This window comes from Liolophura sinensis, chromosome 11 (assembly GCF_032854445.1).
Source record: "Liolophura sinensis isolate JHLJ2023 chromosome 11, CUHK_Ljap_v2, whole genome shotgun sequence".
NCBI lineage: Eukaryota > Metazoa > Mollusca > Polyplacophora > Chitonida > Chitonidae > Liolophura > Liolophura sinensis.
The window spans coordinates 2,487,266-2,508,691 of NC_088305.1; the positions used below are offsets into that span (position 1 = coordinate 2,487,266).

The 21,426-nt window shown below is 40.5% G+C and overlaps 1 protein-coding gene across 1 annotated transcript in view; it reads left to right on the plus strand.

The window, feature by feature from the left end:
- Nucleotides 1–4,876: 4,876 nt before the first annotated feature.
- LOC135477916 (putative sodium-coupled neutral amino acid transporter 11) overlaps nt 4,877–21,426 on the plus strand; it is a 37,742-nt gene continuing 21,192 nt past the window's right edge. The window contains exon 1 of the mRNA XM_064758134.1: nt 4,877–5,156. The gene's annotated coding sequence lies outside the window, so the exon portion shown is untranslated. The remainder of the gene's footprint in view (nt 5,157–21,426) is intronic.

Consider the following 21,426-nt stretch of genomic DNA (forward strand, 5'->3'; position numbering starts at 1 on the left):
CTGCTTCATTACTATGATTAATTCCGCTTACCCTGGGGCTATACATAGATATTTTATTATCGACAACTTATATGCTAGCATAGTACATGATTTGGAATACTGAATTCACTCATACGCCTGGAATGTTTTTTGTGTCTTTCCAACATCACTGAAAACTGTTGACTCTTTTTCCATGAATCTGTCCTATTTTCGTACTTTCGTAGTTTGTGTTAAACGTCGTTTTAGGAATTGGCCTTGCGAACATTGACCTGGAACGTCCTTCTTTGTTAACGGGTGGTATACGGATGTCTGCTTGGACACATAGGTTTCCAATATTAATGAAAACTGTTGTCTGCTTCTCTTTGCCTCATTCCGTCACTAATGTCGTACTTTACGGGACTATGCTTTCTTGGTTCATTGCTCCATCTTAGTTGCATGCTGGTATAAGAATGTGTGTTTCGACGCATTGACTTAGTTGTCCTTCATCTGGTATATATTTCATTTTAGTATAACTATTAATACTGTTCACTGCTTGTCTAGGCATGACTCCATCCTAACTTCTTACCTTGAATACTTTCTCAGTTATTTGATGATTAGTGTTGAACACTTGATGGAAATCGGCGTAGTATTTCACCGGTTAGGTGCGACCATTTGCCAGTTTTATAGCTCTGGTTATACCTTCTATTTATTTATTTGATTGGTGTTTTACGCCGTACTCAAGAATGTCTCACTGATAGGATGGCGGTCAGTATTATGGTGGGAGAAAACCGGGCAGAGCCCGAGGAAATCCATGGCCATCAGCTGGTTGCTGCAGACCTTCCCAGGTACGGCAGGAGTGGAAGTCAGCATGAGCTGAACTTGAACTCAAAAGTGATATCTCTTTCTCTATCTTTTTTCCTTTCTAATTTCGTACTTGATGTACTTTCTTAGTTCTTTGGTGGTTTGTGTTAAACGTCGCCTTGGGAATTGGCTTTGCGATTATTGACTCTGAAGGTTCATTTTGATTAAGGACTGATATACTCATGTCTTGTCTGCTTCGAGTGAGTGAGTGAGTGAGTGAGTGAGTGAGTGCTTGGGGATTAACGTTGTCTGCCTCGACGCATAGATCCTAATCTACCTGGGGCCGTTTGCATGAAGGGATCGTAAACCTAAGTTGATTGTAAATCACTAAGATCACGATCGTAGCCATAGTTACGACCGACACCCTCTTTCACGAAGGGATTGTAAGCTACGATAATCGTATCTTACGATCAGAAATTACAATCTTATCGACCCTGTTGTAAATATTTACAGTTGAAGTTAAGTACAAATATTTGCCATAGGCAGACATAGGCAGCTGAATCATTATGAACTCTTTTGACATGAAGGCGAGGAAAAAGATTTGTTCTACATTTATGCAGATTTGGTTTAACGTCATTTCCGGCTAGTGGTATAACCCGTTCTAATGATCACGTTAGACACCGAAGAGCTATTACACTGTCGTAGATGCTCTGGTTTTACTCTTTATGCCGTACACCTATCACAGTGTCGTCGCTGCTCTGGTTTTACTCTCCATGCTGTACGCCTATCACAATGTCGTCGCTACTTTAGTTTTACTCTCTATGCTGTACACCTATCACAGTGTGGGTGCTACTATAGTTTTACTCTCAATGCTGTACACCTTTCACAGTGTCGTCGCTACTTTCGTTTTACTCTCAATGCTGTACACCTTTCACAGTGTCGTCGCTACTTTCGTTTTACTCTCAATGCTGTACACCTTTCACAGTGTCGGCGCTACTTAGTTTACTCCCTATGCTGTACGCCTATCACAATGTCGTCGCTACTTTAGTTTTAATCCCAAGATGTAATATTTTATACTGAAGAAAGAAAACTCTTATCATAAAAATATATAAATAAATTATATATAGAATGTTAAAAACGTCAGCTGCATGCAGAATTACTTGAACTTTGAACTACATTTGAATATAAAATTTGACCGACAGCAAGCCGGTTTGTTATTTAACGCCATAGTCAAGAATTTTTCACTTATGTACGATGGCGGTCGGTTTCATGGATGAAAGACAAGTGGTTCTTGATGAAGGTACGTGTAAGACATGATGAAGACAAGTGGTTCTTGATGAAGGTACGTGTAAGACATGGATGAAAGACAAGTGGTTCTTGATGAAGGTTCGTGTAAGACATGGATGAAAGACAAGTGGTTCTTGATGAAGGTACGTGTAAGACATGGATTAAAGACAAGTGGTTCTTGATGAAGGTACGTGTAAGACATGGATGGAAGACAAGTGGTTCTTGATGAAGGTACGTGTAAGACATGGATGAAGACAAGTGGTTCTTGATAAAGGTTCCTGTAAGACATGGATGAAAGACAAGTGGTTCTTGATGAAGGTTCGTGTAAGACATGGATGAAAGACAAGTGGTTCTTGATGAAGGTTCGTGTAAGACATGGATGAAAGACAAGTGGTTCTTGATGAAGGTACGTGTAAGACATGGATGAAAGACAAGTGGTTCTTGATGAAGGTACGTGTAAGACATGGATGAAAGACAAGTGGTTCTTGATGAAGGTTCGTGTAAGACATGGATGAAAGACAAGTGGTTCTTGATGAAGGTACGTGTAAGACATGGATTAAAGACAAGTGGTTCTTGATGAAGGTACGTGTAAGACATGGATGGAAGACAAGTGGTTCTTGATGAAGGTACGTGTAAGACATGGATGAAGACAAGTGGTTCTTGATAAAGGTTCGTGTAAGACATGGATGAAAGACAAGTGGTTCTTGATGAAGGTTCGTGTAAGACATGGATTAAAGACAAGTGGTTCTTGATAAAGGTACGTGTAAGACATGGATTAAAGACAGGTTGTTCTTGATGAAGGTACGTGTAAGACATGGATGGTAGACAAGTGGTTCTTGATGAAGGTACGTGTAAGACATGGATGAAAGACAAGTGGTTCTTGATAAAGGTACGTGTAAGATATGGATGAAAGACAAGTGGTTCTTGATGAAGGTACGTGTAAGACATGGATGGAGACAAGTGGTTCTTGATAAAGGTACGTGTAAGACATGGATGAAAGACAAGCAGTTCTTGATGAAGGTACGTGTGAGACATGGATGAAGACAAGTGGTTCTTGATAAAGGTTCGTGTAAGACATGGATGAAAGACAAGCAGTTCTTGATGAAGGTTCGTGTAAGACATGGATTAAAGACAGGTTGTTCTTGATGAAGGTACTTGTAAGACATGGATGGAAGACAAGTGGTTCTTGATAAAGGTTCGTGTAAGACATGGATTAAAGACAGGTTGTTCTTGATAAAGGTTCGTGTAAGACATGGATGAAAGACAAGTGGTTCTTGATGAAGGTTCGTGTAAGACATGGATTAAAGACAGGTTGTTCTTGATGAAGGTACTTGTAAGACATTGATGAAAGACAAGTGGTTCTTGATGAGGGTTCATGTAAGGATGGATGAAAGAAAAGTGGTTCTTGATGAAGGTACGTGTAAGACATGGATGAAAGACAAGTGGTTCTTGACGAAGGTTCGTGTAAGACATGGATGAAAGACAAGTGCTTCTAGATGAAGGTACGTGTCTGAAGTAAATAGGGAGGGGGTGTTCAGAATATATGGCACCCTAGTTTATAATGGTGTCTACTTCCGTGCACTGACCCCTTCGGTGGCCTAATGGCTAGATTGTCCACCTCGCAGTCTGGAGATCCCGGGATGCGTCGGGTCATACCAAACACTTTAAAAATGGTACTTGCTACTGCCTAGTTTCGTGCTCAGTAGTGAGAGGTTAGAGCAAGGAAACAGGGCTGGTTGTCCAGGTGTCAGTATAATGTGAGTGTGTGGGGTGTTATGTCTGGTGTTTTCGGCATGATGCTTCAGTGAGAGGAGTACTTTGGTGACATGGGCTCGCCCTGCCACAAGAAGACACAGTATATGTACACACACCTAAAAACTCCTCGTCGTCGTCATATGACTGAAAAATTGTTAAGTGCGACGACAAACCCCAAGCATACTTACATATGCACACTTCCGACTCAACTCGGCAAATAGGGGCTGTATATGGTCACACTGGATATATGCACAGTTGCAATCAATGCACATAGTGAGATACATATACATCCTGTAAAGCGGTACGATACATGAGATTGATTAAATGCATGAATGATGTCTCTATTAACGAAATCAATATTTGAACCGACATATGCGCAGTTTGAGATTTGCCTCCGAACTGAAGTGTGAAGGAGCACTGATTGGGTAAAAATCAGACATTTTAGGTTGTTGATACACTTAAGTTTCTGCACTGCCATTTTGCTACTGGTTAAAATATATATTAGTTTTGTCTGTTTTGGAAAGAAATGAAAACTCAGTGCCCAGTTTGACTACCCACCCACATGAAGTTTATCAAGGTAACAAAATGCTGTGACTCTATTTTCACCAATCACCGCTCAAAAATTGTGGTCATGCTAAGTCGATTTTTTGATATGTTGTAGAGAAAGTGCCAGATGCATGTGGTGGTATGGCATGGTGCCACCCGAAAGTTAGGGGATAAATATTTTTGAGCTTGAAGTTGACAAATTTACTTAATAAATAGAAAGGAAAATCTATGTGCTCCTGTAACCTATAAGAGACGGCGTTGGAAGGGAGTTAACTCTTTCGAAATTGCGTAAAATCGATGGAGATAGTCAAAGCGCTGTTTGAAAGCCGAGCTCGTGTAACTGCGCAAGGCTGACACAGAATCACGATCACAAACACCGGTCGCCTTCAGCATAATGATAGCGAGACGCGAGACCACGTGACTACTTATTATTTAATGTCTCGCTGTGGCCTGCGCTGAGGGCTCGTGTCGAGACATAAGCACCTTTGCTGCGAGTGTGAGGGCTTGATAGCTGTGTGGTTAACGACTTTCGCCTAAACACTGGACTCTCGGGTCAGCCTATTGTCGTCTACAATAAGGGATCGGGGAAATCCGTGTGAGGACGCAATCCTTGGCTGTTTGAGGAGGGTAATCAGGCGCAACACTACATATCGACGGAGAGTTCACTTATTACTGAGTCTGTTCAAAACACGGGCATCTGGTGTTCACGTCTCGAGAAAAGGACACCCGTCAAATCGGACGTTTTAGACTCCAATTTGGACGTGATTGGAATTGAAATAAAACACAGACCCATTGTAAGCCCGTTCCAGGTAAGACATTTCCTATTTTTAATTGTTATGATAAGTTTTAAAATCATAATATCGTTACTAGTGAATTTACTTGATGGCATTATAAGGGACCAGTGTCTGTATGCTAAGGATGTGTCCAAGGCAACGACCATGTTTTAATGAACTGAAAACGGCAATATGATATGGGATATATTTAAAAAGAACCTACGTCTGTGCCTTGAATTAGGAGGTGGAGGATGTGTGATAACTGCTACCGTGTACATGTATGTAGGTGTAAAGACGTATGAAAGGATTTTTTTATCAGTGCCATATTCGGCTGCTTGTACGGGATCACTCGCAGGATGGCTGGAAATGTGGAACTATGTAAGGGTTGGCGTGGTGCACGGGAGGCTACTGGGGAAAGGGCAACGTTCCATTTGGAAAATTTGACTTGCCACATCGGAAAAGTGTTGTTTATTGGCCCAGCCTTTATCTGATCTCATTAGGCCTATTCTTATAGTCGTGCAGGGGTTGTCAAAGAGGACCGGTGCAAACCAGATTTCATTTGCGGAGCCGATACAATTCCTCACAAGACTGCCATTACTCTATATGTCTGATGCTAAAATAATCCTACCATATGACGTTGTTACATGTCCAGGATCTTTCTGCGTGCTTGATGCGAAATTGATGGCCGTTTGTGTTCGCTGTAGGCTCATAATGAATTGATAACCGTCCATGATGAGCTCCTCGTGAATGTGGGGCATCTGGGACATTGATATTATAATTACATTTAGAGGCACATTATAGATATTTGTACACGTTACCAGCCGTATACGATACAACAACTATTTGTCACCACACGTATAACGGTATGATGCCAAACACATAGAACTATGTGGTACCACATGATACCACATGTATATCTGTACGGTACCAAGTGTAACCTCGTAAGGCACCGCACATGTAGATGCCACATATAATTATATGGCACCACGTGTAAAATTGTAGGTATCACACGTGTAACTATATGATACTCCATATAACTAGATGGAACCCTGGGCAAAATTGTAGGTACCACACGTGTAACTGTATGATACCACACGTATAAGTGCATGGTGCCACGTGTAAAATTGTAAGGTACCACACGTGTAACTATATGATACCACATATAACTATGTGGAACCACGTGCAAAATTGTCAGGCACCACACGTGTAAATGTATGATACCACACATAACATATGGTACCACGTGTATTTATTTATTTGTTTATTTATTTGATTGGTGTTTTAGGCCGTACCCAAGAATATTTCACTTATAAGACGGCGGCCAGCAATATGGTGGGAGGAAACCGGGCACAGCTCGGAGGAAACCCACGACGATCCGCAGGCTGCTATCAGACCTTCCCACGTACGGTATAACTGTATTGCACCACACGTATAATTGTATTACACCACACGTACAACTGTATTACACCACACATATAACTGTATTAAACCACACGTATAACTGTATGGCACCACACGTGTAATTGTATTACAGCACACGTATAACTGGATGGCACCACACGTATAACTGTATGGCACCAAACGTGTAATTGTATTACAGCACACGTATAACTGTATCACACCACACGTATAACTATATGGCACCACACGTACAACTGTATGGCACCACACGTACAACTGTATTACACTACGGGTATAACTGTATGGCACCACAGGTATAGCGGTATTACACCACACTTATAACTGTATGGCACTACACGTATAACTGTATTACACCACACGTATATCTGAATTACACTACACGTATAACTGGATGGCACCACACGTATAACTATATGGCACCACACGTGTAATTGTATTACACCACATATACAACTGTATTACACCACATGTAAAACTGTATTACACCACACGTATAACTGTATTACACCACACGTATAACTGTACTACACCACACGTACATCTGCACTACGCAACACATATAACTTTATTACACCACACGTATAACTGGATGGCACCACACGTATAACTGTATTACACCACACGTACATCTGTACTACGCCACACATATAACTGTATTACACCACACGTATAACTGGATGGCACCACAGGTATAACGGAATTACACCACACTTATAACTGTATTACACCACACGTATAGCTGTATTACACCACACGTATAGCTGTATTACACCACACGTATAGCTGTATTACACCACACGTATAGCTGTATTACACCACACGTATAACTGCATTACACCATACATATAACTGCATTACACCACACGTATAACTGTATGGCACCACACGTATGACTGTATGGCACCACACGTGTAATTGTATTACACCACACATGTAACTGTATTACACCACACATATAACTGTATTACACCACACATATAACTGTATTAAGCCACACGTACAACTGTATGGCACCACACGTACAACTGTGTTACACTACAGGTATAACTGTATGGAACCACAGGTATGACTGTATTACACCACACGTATAACTGTATTACACAAACACGTACAATTGTATGTCACCACACGTACAACTGTACTACGCCACATGTATAACTGGATGGCACCACACGTATAACTGTATGATACCACACGTACAACTGTATTACATCTTACATAAACTGTATTACACCACACGTATAGCTGTATTACACCACACACGTATAACTGTATTACACCACACGTATAATTTTATTACACCACACGTAAAACTGTATCACAGCACACGTATAACTGTATTACACCACAAAAGGTCAAGTTCTGTGACGTTGCAACTGGGATAGGGTAATACAATGTTAAGTCATAACTTAACACATGTGTTATCTTTATGTATCCCTGGACTTATGCATGGGCACAGCTTTTAAAACAGACCACAGTTTTGTTTGTTACTTTCCCTGGTCTTGTCGTTTTTAATGTTCTTTCTGTCATTTTATGACCAATAGAAAGCCTATACGAATATTGAAGCATTCACTGTTCTGCGTTCAAAGCCGTCTGTGCTCCTTGCGTTTCCTTGGTCTGAGATGGAATAAGCGACCACTCGTTGCACAAAAATGTTGATGGAGCTGATGAAAGTGACAGTATTTTAGTATTAATGAAGCGTACCTAACTTGTAGCTCGTTGCAACTGTTCTCACATACGTACATTGACACTTTAAGGTTTGTTTGAAAATGCAGACCAGACAAGGTTTAGTTAAGTAGCAAGTCAGTTGAAATCGCCCTATACTTAACACCTTTACCCCAGGCTTACATTATACCACTAGCCTTCACAGAACAATCCTTTGGCGCTGATGTCCGCTGACCTGTCCTTATGCCCGTAACGTTAAACAACCTTTCCACCGCCATTCCACATGCGCGCCACGGGCACGCCAATAACAGGTATGTGGCGCGCTACTGCGTGGGAAACCCGCTAAGAACTTTTAACACGCCTCGTTTTGTAATACTGACAACTGAGATTTTCTTTTCATAAAATTCCGCCTATTATGGAGCAAGGAATGCTTTACAGGGGAGAAAGATATTTCCCTTTGCAAAATCGATTCCCTTTCTGAAATGGGGTAACCTGCCTGCATTTGTTTCACAGTAATCACGGATTATCTCCCCGTGGTTGACCTATAAATTGCTGAAGACAGAACACCACCACATGTTCCCGAGACGAAGGGGCCTGTCACTAACTACGTCAGGCTTCCTGATCGATTTTAACTGTCACGGGCTGGATGTGGTACCGAATGAAGATCAATAAGTCGCCTGTAGATTCTTGACTGGATCCAACAGCCAATTCTGCGGAGTCGTGTTGAAGCGAAGAAAATGTCGCACCAGTTCTTGTTCAGGAATGCCAATATCGAAGCCACTCTCAGCTAGTCAGGTGATAAGCACGCTAATGGTCCATAAGTGTCCAAGGACGATATTGAGCTGAAAACTCATTTTGACGCCGTCAACAAAGCATTGAAGGATCCCTGAAATAATTTTGATGTCTTAATATGCATTTTTTGGTATGTACAAGAAATTCTTTTAAATACATTTAAGCTGCAGCTTTCCTAAAGCTAAAAAACAAGTAGAGCTCTCAAAACAACTCAGTTTACAGAATAGTCCAATTGGGAGCGCTAACATGGTCCCAGTATGCCCACATTACAGCTCAGTTTTCACGTCATTTACAAAAATTGCCGACCATTGACGGAAAATCTGCATAAAATTCGGGAGTAATTTTGAGACATAAAATATGCCGCAAAAATGAAAATTGATATTTTTATTTATCTAATTTTTCTGGTTTGATTTTTTAAATTTCCCCACATAACCATATTATTCGCTTGAGAGCTATTTTTCATAAATGCTTAAAGACGACGATGCTTTTCTAAAGCGCGTATTGTCATTGCAGTAAAAGTAGTTAACTACAGTTAAACAAACCATTACTTAGAGACAATAGTCAAAGAAAATAAGCTAAATACACCACATCATCCAGAAATGTGTGCAATTTAGGACAAAATAATTGTAAATAGTTCGTTAGTCAATATATTGACTTTGTCAGCAGATATGTACATGCGTAAAATTTTCCCTGTCGATATATTTCCCGTCGATCTGATCATTAAAGCCTCATATCACCCCCTCCCCCACCCCCAATCCATAACAGATTCACAAACAACGTACCTTCAGGATTGAATGAACGATTACGAATAAACGCCACCTGTATTTCGCAATATGTCAGCTCGTTTTTTTTTTGTTTTTTTTTGGGGTTTTTTTTTCTTTCTTTTTTTTTGCTTTATTTCATTGCTGTATTTTACGCAATTTTCGGGAATATTGGACTTGCATGATATAACTGTCGGATTTATCAATAAGTCGAGTTATAAAGAGAAACAGAAAACCAGATTATTCCGCCTGCCGGTGGCATGTAACATCAATCATTTAGTCGTGCAATCCTACGAAACGCATCACACGTAGCACGATCATATATAGGCCTGTACACGGGCCGCTCGTCTTTTGTCCAAATGGACCAATGAAATCCTGGATGGTGGAATTTGAATTTGAATTCGCATGTAAACACTCTCTTTACATGCTTGAAGAGGAGTAAACAAGATAACCAATTAAAGTATTAAGGTCACCTTTAAATGTGAAGGCCGTGGGGTCAATCCAAGCTGTGCTCTCGAAGCATCAAGAAAGGACACAAAATAGCACTGGAAGTGCACGCTCAATATAACCGCGGGTTGTTAATGGATAAAAAGGCCTAGAGCCTTATTTCTACTGTGATATGCGAGCTGTATGCGGTAGTGCGCATGCGGAACGGATTCCTAGCTCTCTAATTTACACAGTATTTTCCATACAGGAGTTCTCACCCGTACGTATTGATCGATCAGAGCGACCAACGGGAAAACGGGACAACCTCACGTGGGCGTGAAACCACGTGACAGTTAAAACAAAAGTAACGTCATCAGAATGAGAAAATAACTCATAATATGACTGCCCAGTTTTTGGACTTTATTGAGAGCTGGCCAGGGTTATGTGTAAAAACACTAACGTGCAGCAATCCATCATTCTTGCGGAAAGTAGTAGGCGGGGGTTGTGGGGGGGGGGGGGGGGGGCACTCGTGAAGGTCATCTTAGAACTAAAGTCAGGGTTTTGCTACTGTGGAAATCCAGTGGCGTTAGCACGGTTGGGTCAAAATGCCCTCTATTAAAACGCTAAATCCTGACCATTGAAGTCGTTAGGAAAAAAGGAAATAATCTCTTGTTAGATGGCGTCAAATTGTCCTAACATGAATACTTGAAATTGAAGCCGTTTCCAAAAGTGTTGATTGTGGCGAATACATTTATGAGCAGGCTCACATAGTTGAAGCGACCTAAATAGCAGCGATTATGGCTATAGTTTGTGAACCATGTTTGAGCTGCCGGTATTTGTAAAGCATTTTCCTAGGCACGTGTTGATGGTCGTTGATTGGCGTTGTGGATTTGAGTATTGCGTTTAGCAACAATCAAAATAAGTATTTAGCTTTATAGACCGGTCCAGTGCTCTGGATTGTATCGTATCCCAATATTTCCATGTAGAAATGAGCCCTTGTCCACTGAGGACGCGAGTTCAAATCCAGCTTTGGGCTATGAAGAATTTTCTTAGGTACGTGGGGACAGTCTGTGTTTACTAAGGGCACTCCATCGATACATCTTTACAAACAGCGTTGAACATCACTCAGTCAGTCAGATGTTCATCAGGATTTTGAACTTTATTTCTAGAATAATTAGATACATCAATATGTTCTGAAAACTATTTTTTTGTATAGAGGAAGTCAGCATGAGCTGGACTTGAACTCACAAAGATCGCACGTTGGCATTTTCTATAATGCTTTAGTTCGTTCTGTTGTTAAAACCCATCTGGAACTAAATTTCCGGAGTAACTGAGTAGGAAGTTTGTCCATCAATGCCGTACATTACTCTGAACACAGGAACTGATTTTAATGGAATCCCTATGTGACTTTAATAATTATGTGTGTCTGTGGTTCACGTGGGAGTCCAAGTGCACATGCACCCTTTTGCGTTAATTTCTTTTAATATCTAATGCAGATATCAGATTTGTGCCAAAACAAACTTATCTCACAAGTTTTGGCTGTAATCGATTATACGTCTGTGTTATGGTAATACAAAAATGTTAGTTGATACTAAGTGTTAAATATAGATCGAGCACGACCAGAATTGAAGTGCAGTGCAAGTGTTATGGCTTGTATCTCATAATGCATAGATATACATATACATTTAGCTGTTAAGTAAAGCTTGGTAGATTTGAAATGTATGTAAAACAGATTTTTTATGTGGTGCACTTTAACCGCCATCTCTGAAAGGAAACGGTAATATTGCATGTGTTACCAGGATGCGCTTAGGTTGCCTAACAGGTACTCACAATGTCCGTGAGGCCTTGACATAGAACGCTTGGCGACGTTTGCTGAAGGTCATTTGTGCTCCATCAACAAAGTGTGTACACATGTACGTCTGACGTGGGAAAGTTTGTCAGTGACTTGTCAAAGGCACTCCGATTTTCACAACCATGCATAAAACTGACCGCCATAGTATAAGTGCGGACACTTTCTTCAGTATGGTATGGAGCAGCAATTAAATAAATAAATGATAATTAATGTCGTTGTTGAAGTTGTTCCGTGAAGCCACTTGTCTTCCACCAATATGGCTTTCAAGTCTGCACTCCGGGGCTTTGCCCGGTTTCCTCCCGCTATAGTGCTGACTCGTCGTATAGGTGAAATATTCTGGAGTAAGGCGTAAAATACCAATCAAATAAATACATAAATAAATTCAAATCTGCATACCACACACGCCGGAGATTTAAGTAACGTTTCAAACCTCCTTGGTTTTGTCCGGACAGTCAGGTTTTATCCAGCTATTAAACTGACCGGTATTCTGTGTGTGAAAAATGATTTGGTATAACGTTCAACAAGGGTAAAATAAATAATTATCACGTTGGCGTACAAAAAAAAACCAAAGAAAAAAAAACCCATAAAAGACCTCAGTGGATTAATACGATAAACATATATTGAGTATAAACCAAATGAAAAGTGCCTTAAGCAACTTGAATAATGGGTTGTGTATTTGTGTTTTATTTAGGCATACATGTTCACTAAGGTAATAAAATCATCTCGACGTGACATGGACACGCATGCGTGCTTCGTATAATTACATCACTGAACAAAGCGCTGTGCAAATATTGTCTTCTTTCATCGTAAATTTTATGACGTAGACTATTTTTTCTTATTTTCTTGTGCGCTTTCTTAGTCGGTGTGATAGCAACCACTAAATCTGATTTGTTGAGATTGAGGATTAGGCCGACTTCTGACGGTTAAAAATCACTACTTCCATATTTTGTCTGGATTTAGTTCATCAAGAGAGGAGAGTAGTCAATGGTTAAAAGATAGGATGTCCAAAATACAATAAATACAAGCATTTATGTAGCAAGGCTGATGAATTTATTGCTAAAACGGAGTAATTTAATGTTGGCAATGTATACGGTGAACGTTATACAGCGGGGCTTCCTCTCACCATAATGCTGGCCGCCATCGTGTAAGTGAAATATTCTTGAATACGGCGTAAAATACCAATGAAATAAATAAATAAATCATAAAGCGTCTTATTTCCAGTTGTTCGATAAACATGTTTAAGTATGTTACAATTAAACATTAAACACGTTTATTATCTGCCCAAAGATGTCTGTTTTATCATTGCAGTTATCTTTTATCGAAAAATTTCTTTATTTTTTAAATTATGTCTCAGTTTTTGGTTCATTTATATCTCAGTAATATTTAGACGTTTCAGGGAGGGTTGTTTTATTTCCCGGTTATTATCCATCTTTTGTGTAGCCAGTATAATGCTGAATTACATTATTTCTTGGATGAGGTTTAATGCCGCATTTCTTTATATCTCGAACATGTTTTAATGACTTATTACCGCATGCATGGGACGAAAGAAAACAGGCTGCAGATATGAACTGCTGGAAGAGACGCGAACTATAGCATATTACCTGCAGGGATGAAGGATGTCTCGTTCTTGTGCACTTAAGCTTGTTACATTCAGCGAGGTGATTTTCCCATGTACATGTGTTAAACGAGATTGTAGGGAGTCATATCTTACTGTGCACAATGTCTCCTGTAAACATACGTAGATGTTAACAGCGGGTGAGTTTGTTTTGACGTCCAAAAACGCTGCCTTGTTGTTCAAACTGAGCTAATACTAATCTGGTTGTTGGCTCTGGATTGGGGTGGTTCTCTCTCTCTGCCGTCAGATGGCGCTAATCTCTTCAGTCACATTCAAGATATACTGCATAGGTCAGGGATCATGACTGGCTGTGAGTGAGTTCTTGGACGATATGGAATTTCTGGCTTGCTGTTCATATTGAACACTTAACAATCTGTTGTTGACGGCAAAGGAAGTTCTTAGACATTACCGAATTTCCGGCTTGCTGTTCATATTGAACACTTAACAATCTGTTGTTGACGGCAAGTGAGTTCTTCGACGATATGGAATCTCCTGCTTGCTGTTCATATTGAACACTTAACAATCTGTTGTTGACGGCAAGTGAGTTCTTGGACGTTACCATATTGAACTCCTGTCAGTGTGACGTTGACTGCGGGTGAGTTTTTGTATGGTATACTGAAAACCACCTTTTAGTTCCCATTGAAACCATAACAGCCTGTTGTTGCCTGCATGCAATGAACTCTTTGACGTCACTTAAAAATGGAATTTTATTTAATTATTTAATTGGTGTTATACGCCGTACTTATGAATCTTTTACTTATAGTACGACGGCCCGCATTGGGAGGGAACCGGGCAGAGTAAGGGAGAACTTAACCCCATCCACAGGCTACTGGCAGACCTTCCCACTTCCTTCTTCATTGTTGCTTTCATTTTTAGGTTGGATTTTGTTTTACTGGAATTTAAAAATATGCCAATCAGAACAGCAAGAAAAGGAAATTAACTGCCTTTTGGCACTGTACTAAATACAACGCCAGTGAAAGTATAATAATAACGAATATAAAATGTTTCTCTAAATTATCGATATTATGGTATATGCTCAATTTATACGCATATTCATTCGCTCATTCATTCATACGTGGGTTATTTTCATCATGCTCGTTTAATCAGTGGCCACATCTGCAGGTCATATACATTACGCTCGCTTTATCCGTGGTTAGGTTGCAAGTCAAATTCATTACTCTAACTTAATTAGCCGATACCTCTGCCAGTCACAAGATGCGAGGAGCTGATCAACTGTTGAGCGTTTTTATGGTCCTACATGTATATCGCTCATCTTTATCATTGGCTTAGGCGTTTCCCATGGACTTTCACTATTGAGATCCTGTGTTCGAATCCATCTTAGGCTGGCACGGCTGCAGATTTACCTGCTGATAACTATTCTATTATGTTTCAATTTTTTTGTTTACGCTTTATTTTAATGAGTCACCAAGTGGGGAGAGATATCTATAATACATGCAACAAGTGCGATAATTAGAGTAGTTGCGAAATCCTTTAATAGTGCTAGTGACCTTATACGTCAACAACGTTGTATTAGTTTCTACTGTAACGGCGTTTTGTTTTGAATGTGATGTCGGGGTGAAGGGGGGCAGTTGGTTAGCGCGCTAGCGGAGCGTAATGACTCTGGAGCCTCTCACCAATGCGGTCGCAGTGAGTTCAAGTCAAGCTCATGCTGGCTTCCTCTCCGGCCGTACGTGGGAAGGTCTGCCAGCAGCGGATGGTCTTGGGTTTCCACCGGGCTCTGCCCGGTTTCCTGCCACCATAATGCTGGTCGCTGTTGTATAAGTGAAATACTCTTGAGTACGGCGTAAAACACGAATCAAATAAATAAATTAATTAATTAATGTGATGTCAAAATGATGAGCTGGAAAGGAAGGTTTGACGTCCATTAAATGGCGCCAAGACCTTAATGGAGAACGGTTCGCCATTGGGTACAGTATAGGTCACGTTTAGCTTTGTTATGTATAAATGGCTCACAACAAACTTCGAAGTCCACTCGACTTGCGTCTTTTGCAGCTTGGTTTCAGATGGCTTGAAAGATCTTCTAGAAATGGTAAAGCCTCATTTAGTGGGCAGAAATTTACGAAAGGAAGCTTTAACATTTAACAACATATCACAATATATTGTTTTAGGCCAACTATATTTTAACAGAATTTCAAAATGAGTGATCATTTCGTATCATCGTTACATTTTTATATGCGTGCGTTTTTAAATGCTTGTTTATTCATTTTACGGCGGCGGACCTGCAAATGGTCGTGGGTTTCCCCATGGGGTCTGACCGGTTTCCTCCTACCATAATATTGGGCGGGTCGTATAAGTGAAATATTCTTGAGTACGGTGTAATAAATCAAATCAAATACATTTACGACGGTGATCAGGTTTATGAAGGGAGGTACACCCCAAAAACACTTGTGTTGTTTGATTCAGTACATAAATGTGTTACCCCAACATAAACATGCGTTAAATAAATGTGACGTGCACATGTTTGTGTTAAAGAAAAGATAAATAAAGCACAAACAAGACACTTGTGTTAATTAAACACAAGATAAGAGTTATTCAAATATGACACAAGACTTTTGTTGGAAAGAACAGAAGTTTGTGTGTTTTTTGTGTGTAACAGTTGGGGGAAATCCACTGATAAATAAAGAACCACATGTACCGTATTTGATTAACATCATATAATCATGTGAACAAATCTTCCGGGGTTAATGGCCTTAATTAAATAATTATTTATTTAGAGTAATTTAGAGTTAAGATTTTCACTTGTACAATGCTGGTCAGGCTTATGCGTGTAGGAAGTAAACTACCACCCTCGGCAAGGTTCCTGACGGAAACGTCTGTTTGGGGTAAAATCGGGCAACTTGGGACGTTCGGGTGTTTAAGGACAGATCACAAAGCAGCTCATCGGGATAATTTTAAGTAAAGTCGAAGTTCCATATAAAGTTCTAAACAAGAAGAGGCTTCATTTGTTGATGAGAACTGAAAGGCGAATCCGGCAAATATTATCCAGTTCTGGACTTGGATTTTTTTATAATTGTTAAAAAACAAAAGACCAGTCTAATATAACTATTTACATAAAGTCAATTATTTTAAAAAAGTGTTCGAATGTACCTGACGTATATATGTCTGAAATTCGCCGAATATGATAACCTTGATAGTTCTCAGTCAATAAATGAAGTTTACGGAAAAGCTGTTTATAGCATGTGCTTGAAAATATGCTCAAATTCTCTGCTATTCCGTAGATTTCATATAAGAGCTATATACGGACAGAATATTTAGTATTTTGGCCCAGAGTGTTCAAAGTTCATCGACTCTAGCGACAGCTGAATTCGAGCCTGCGAATAAATAGTCCTCTTAACAACACAGTACGCCTGGCGAAACAGGTATACATGTACCAAATTCCTGGTGTTCAAGAATCCGCTTAACCTTTTTCGTTAAAAACAAAGAAAACATTAAATGAAGAGCATACCAAGTGAAAGGCCATTAAACACTGTTCATGAGAATATCCTGATTTAGAATTCATCCAGCCGAGTAAAATGGTTCTAAAACATCAGAATCTATAGTCTGTAGTGACCCAGAGGGTATCAGTGACGTCACATTCATATTTTCCCCTGAAACAGTGCGTTTCAAGGTCCATTCAGCGAGTGCATTCACAGATCTACATGTGCATGGGTTTATAACGATGGCATCAAGCTGTGTGTGTTTATTCAGTGGCAAAAACCGGATGTGACGTCACTGGTCCGAAGTTGGTCAGATAGGACTATTTTGGTCGACAGTTTTGATGGGCTTTCATCTGCCACATATTTCATGTTAATGTTTTCTTTGCCTTCAAGGTCCAGTTGTACTCAGATCTATTTGCTCAGTCATTGTCAGGCTTTGTGTTTACAGTGCAAAATATCAAATGAGGAGAAGTATGTAAATTCAGCCGATATGACGCGTTTAGTCAACACCTAGACGTTAATCAAAAGGATAACCAAAAGGATAGCCGTATTTATGGACACCGGGAAGATGCTATACATTCGAAAACCTTTTTCAATAATCGACTTTTGCACGTAATTATACTTTAGAATAATCTCTACATTATAAATTTTATTTATTTATTTATTTATTTCATTGGTGTTTTGCGCCGTACTCAAGAATATTTCACTAATACGACGGCGGCCAGCATTATGGTGCGTGGAAGCCGGGCAGAGCCGGGGGAAACCCACGACCATCCGCAGGAGACCTTCCCACTTACGGCCGGAGAGGAAGCCAGCATGAGCTGGACTTGAACTCACAGCGACCGCATTGATGATAGACTCCTGGATCATTACGGTGCGCTAGCGCGCTAACCAACTGAGCCACGGAGGCCCCCAAAAATTATATTCTTGGTAAATACAGAAAATTTGCTGTGATTAGCAAATATGAATAACCATGTACGAGATGATCGGGTGATGAGTCAGCGAAGGTAATTGTGTATTTTATTAATAGCTGCAAAACCTGAAGCAGCTATATTCAGTACAGTTTTCAAAAGAACATAAGGTGTAGAATCATCAGTACCCAAAGTTCGTCAGTTAGTTGCCAAATGCCGGTGGTTTACTAAAGGCGCTCTGCCGTGTGCGTCATATATATATAACACTGAATTCAGTGGCTATCTTAATGAAATAAATAAATAAATAAATAAAATATACATACAACTTTAATTGTAGGGAAACAATATAAGGCGGTCTATAGCATACAGCTGTGCCGAATGGAATTCTCATTACAATCCGCAATAACAGTGTAAGCCAATTTGACGTCTTTTCTGACTTACGTTTACCCTCAGGATGTTCCCATTGTACTGTAGCCCAACATCAACAACAGCTGTCTCAGCCTGCGGGGCATATGTATACACCCAGCACACGCTATACTTAAAGTATTGCAATCTGAACGAGGGGGCCATCGATCTCGTACATTGTCGAGGTACACACACTTGTTTACTCTTCCTCCACGTTGACACACGGAGTCGGGCTATACTAAACAACTTAGAACTCAACTCATTCGTGTTATATTATTTTCATCGTCTGTTTCACGTGGCTGCACACAACACACAGCTTTACTAAGGACTATCGGCTTAACTTTCAGTGTCGCCTGTAGGAAAGACAGCTGTTTATTAGGTATGTGATAACGTGTGGAAGAAAACAGGAGTCGGGCTAGTTATATTTACTTTGATATACACCTTCCCGCCAGTTCAGGATTGCCCGAGACTTCAACTGTAAGCCCCTTATCTGGGATGGGTGTAATCGACAGTATGACACACGGAAAGACTCTATGATACATATATATCCCCGTTGTATCCCGCCCTGAGTACCCTGAGTACATTGTTGGTGAATTAGTCCAGTGAATCCAGGTCTATTGCAATGCCAGCAATGTGGTGGGCTTCGTAAGCACCTGGTGAGTTCATTTGATTTTTTCGTTTAATTGGTTTGTATTTTTCGCCGGATTCAAAGGCACGTGCTTGTTGTAATCTTGTAGTGTGGTAGGTGCTCCACGGAACTTTATTCCACAATAAAACACACGACTGCCATCTTTTAATTCAGTCATTGATAAATACTATATTTATTTATTTGATTGGTGTTTTACGCCGTACAGACCTTCCCACGTACGGCTGGTGAGGAAGCCAGCCAGAGGTTGAACAGCGACTGCATTGGTGAGACGCTCCTGGGCCATTTCGCTGTGCTAGCGCTCTAACCAACTGAGCCACGAAGGCCCCGATAAATACAATAAGTCAGCACGAAAAAGATTCAAGTGTCAGCAGCAAGTGTTGAACATGATCTGACGTACTTGGTCGTATCAAGGACAGTTACACTCCACTTGTAACGTACTCGTCTGATACTGATGAAGTGTAACAGGCACATTGCCGTATACTGTCATCCAACAATTTAACTTCAATGTCACTTTTTTCTCACCCAAATAGATGTCAAAATGTAATTTAATTATATAATAAAATCCAAATCGCCTTTGTTCAATTCAAGTACATCAGCGTACAGTAATATGGCGTTACATGTACCCACAAATTGCAACGAAGCTGTGCATGACATTTTCGGCATACTGTGTGTGGGTGTTACATTTAAGCTGGGCCTTACATTATGGCTGATGTCTTCGGCATACTGTGTGTGGGCGTTACATTTAAGTTGGGCCTTACATTATGGCTGATGTCTTCGGCATACTGTGTGTGGGTGTTACATTTAAGTTGGGCCTTACATTATGGCTGATGTCTTCGGCATACTGTGTGTGGGTGTTACATTTAAGTTGGGCCTTACATTATGGCTGATGTCTTCGGCATACTGTGTGTGGGCGTTACATTTAAGTTGGGCCTTATATTATGGCTGATGTGTTCGGCATACTGTGTGTGGGCGTAACATTTAAGTTGGGCCTTATATTATGGCTGACGTTTTCGGCATGCATTCTTTGTCCTTAGGGTGTCTCCTTGTAAGATGCACAAGCGTTTATTCTCTACGGTCTAGTCTGTCATTTGCACAAATGTTTCGCTCTGCTATAGTTTCTGACCAGTAAAGGCTCCTGAACTCATGCGGTGGTGGTTAGACATAGCGACAAGGAGTAAGGACACATTTCACGTGCGACTCAGCTTTGTGGAAAAGTCCGCAAGGCTAAGCCTAGTCTAGTCCGACACTCGTATACCACCCGTAAACCATAAAGGAATGTTCCAAGTTGATAATCGTAAGACCCAATTGAAAAACAACCTTAAACACCAATTCCCAAAAGAATATAAAACCGAAAATATATACATAGTGAATAAAGCTGGTAACATATAAGAAAGGATGTTGCTGCCTCGCTTGGCGGTCAGCACTGAGGGGTTAGAGCTAGGAAACAGGACAGACTGGCCCAGTGTCAAGATGATGTGACTGGGTGAGGTGTCATCTCTGATGTCTTGGGCAGGACACTTCAATGTCGGCACCACTTTGGCGACGTGGACTCGCCTCACAACAACAACTATTTCTACACACACCTAATGACTCGTCGTAGTCATATATGAGGAAAACATTGTTAGAACGTATGTGTGAATGCTCGGGGTTTAACGTCGTACTTAACAGTTTGTTAGTTCGACGCAACACGCCAAAGTATACATATATACGTATATAAGTAAGAGGTATTCAGTAGTATTCATTGATGAAGGGATAGACGGTATTCCAGGCATGGGATCCACTTCAAATTTTAAACTCGAAATCCGTAACAAATTTCCAAGTCGAATACAAATATAGGTATCTCAGAAGCGCCATAAAAGGAAATGTGGATGTAATGCCAGCCACGATATGGCTGTGACATTGCCGATGTGACGTTAAGCCATAATCATTCATTCTTGTGCTTACATCCTGCTTAGCCCAGGATTGAGCGTAACCATGACAACTATGACACAGATTGCCAGATGTACTGAACGCTCTGTCCATTTTTCATACAAAACTGAGACATTACGTTGCATTATGTGCCTAATGTGCACGTGCAGGGGATTGAATATGTTGAACAGTTTCAAGCAACGGACAATCTGCAGAGGTCACCATGTGGGCTACCGTACACAGAGCCCCATCTCGGGGTTTATGTGCAATCTGCAGAGGTCATCCTGTAGGCTACCGTACACAGAGCCCCATCTCAGGGTTTATGTGTAGAGCCTAAGTGTGTACAGCGTGTGACAGTTTCTCCCACTGAATACACTGAAGACAGTGTGCAGAAATGCAGCTGTTGTGGTATTTCAATTTTGTTTTCATACAAAGATGGATTTAGGCCTTTGGCAGAACTGGA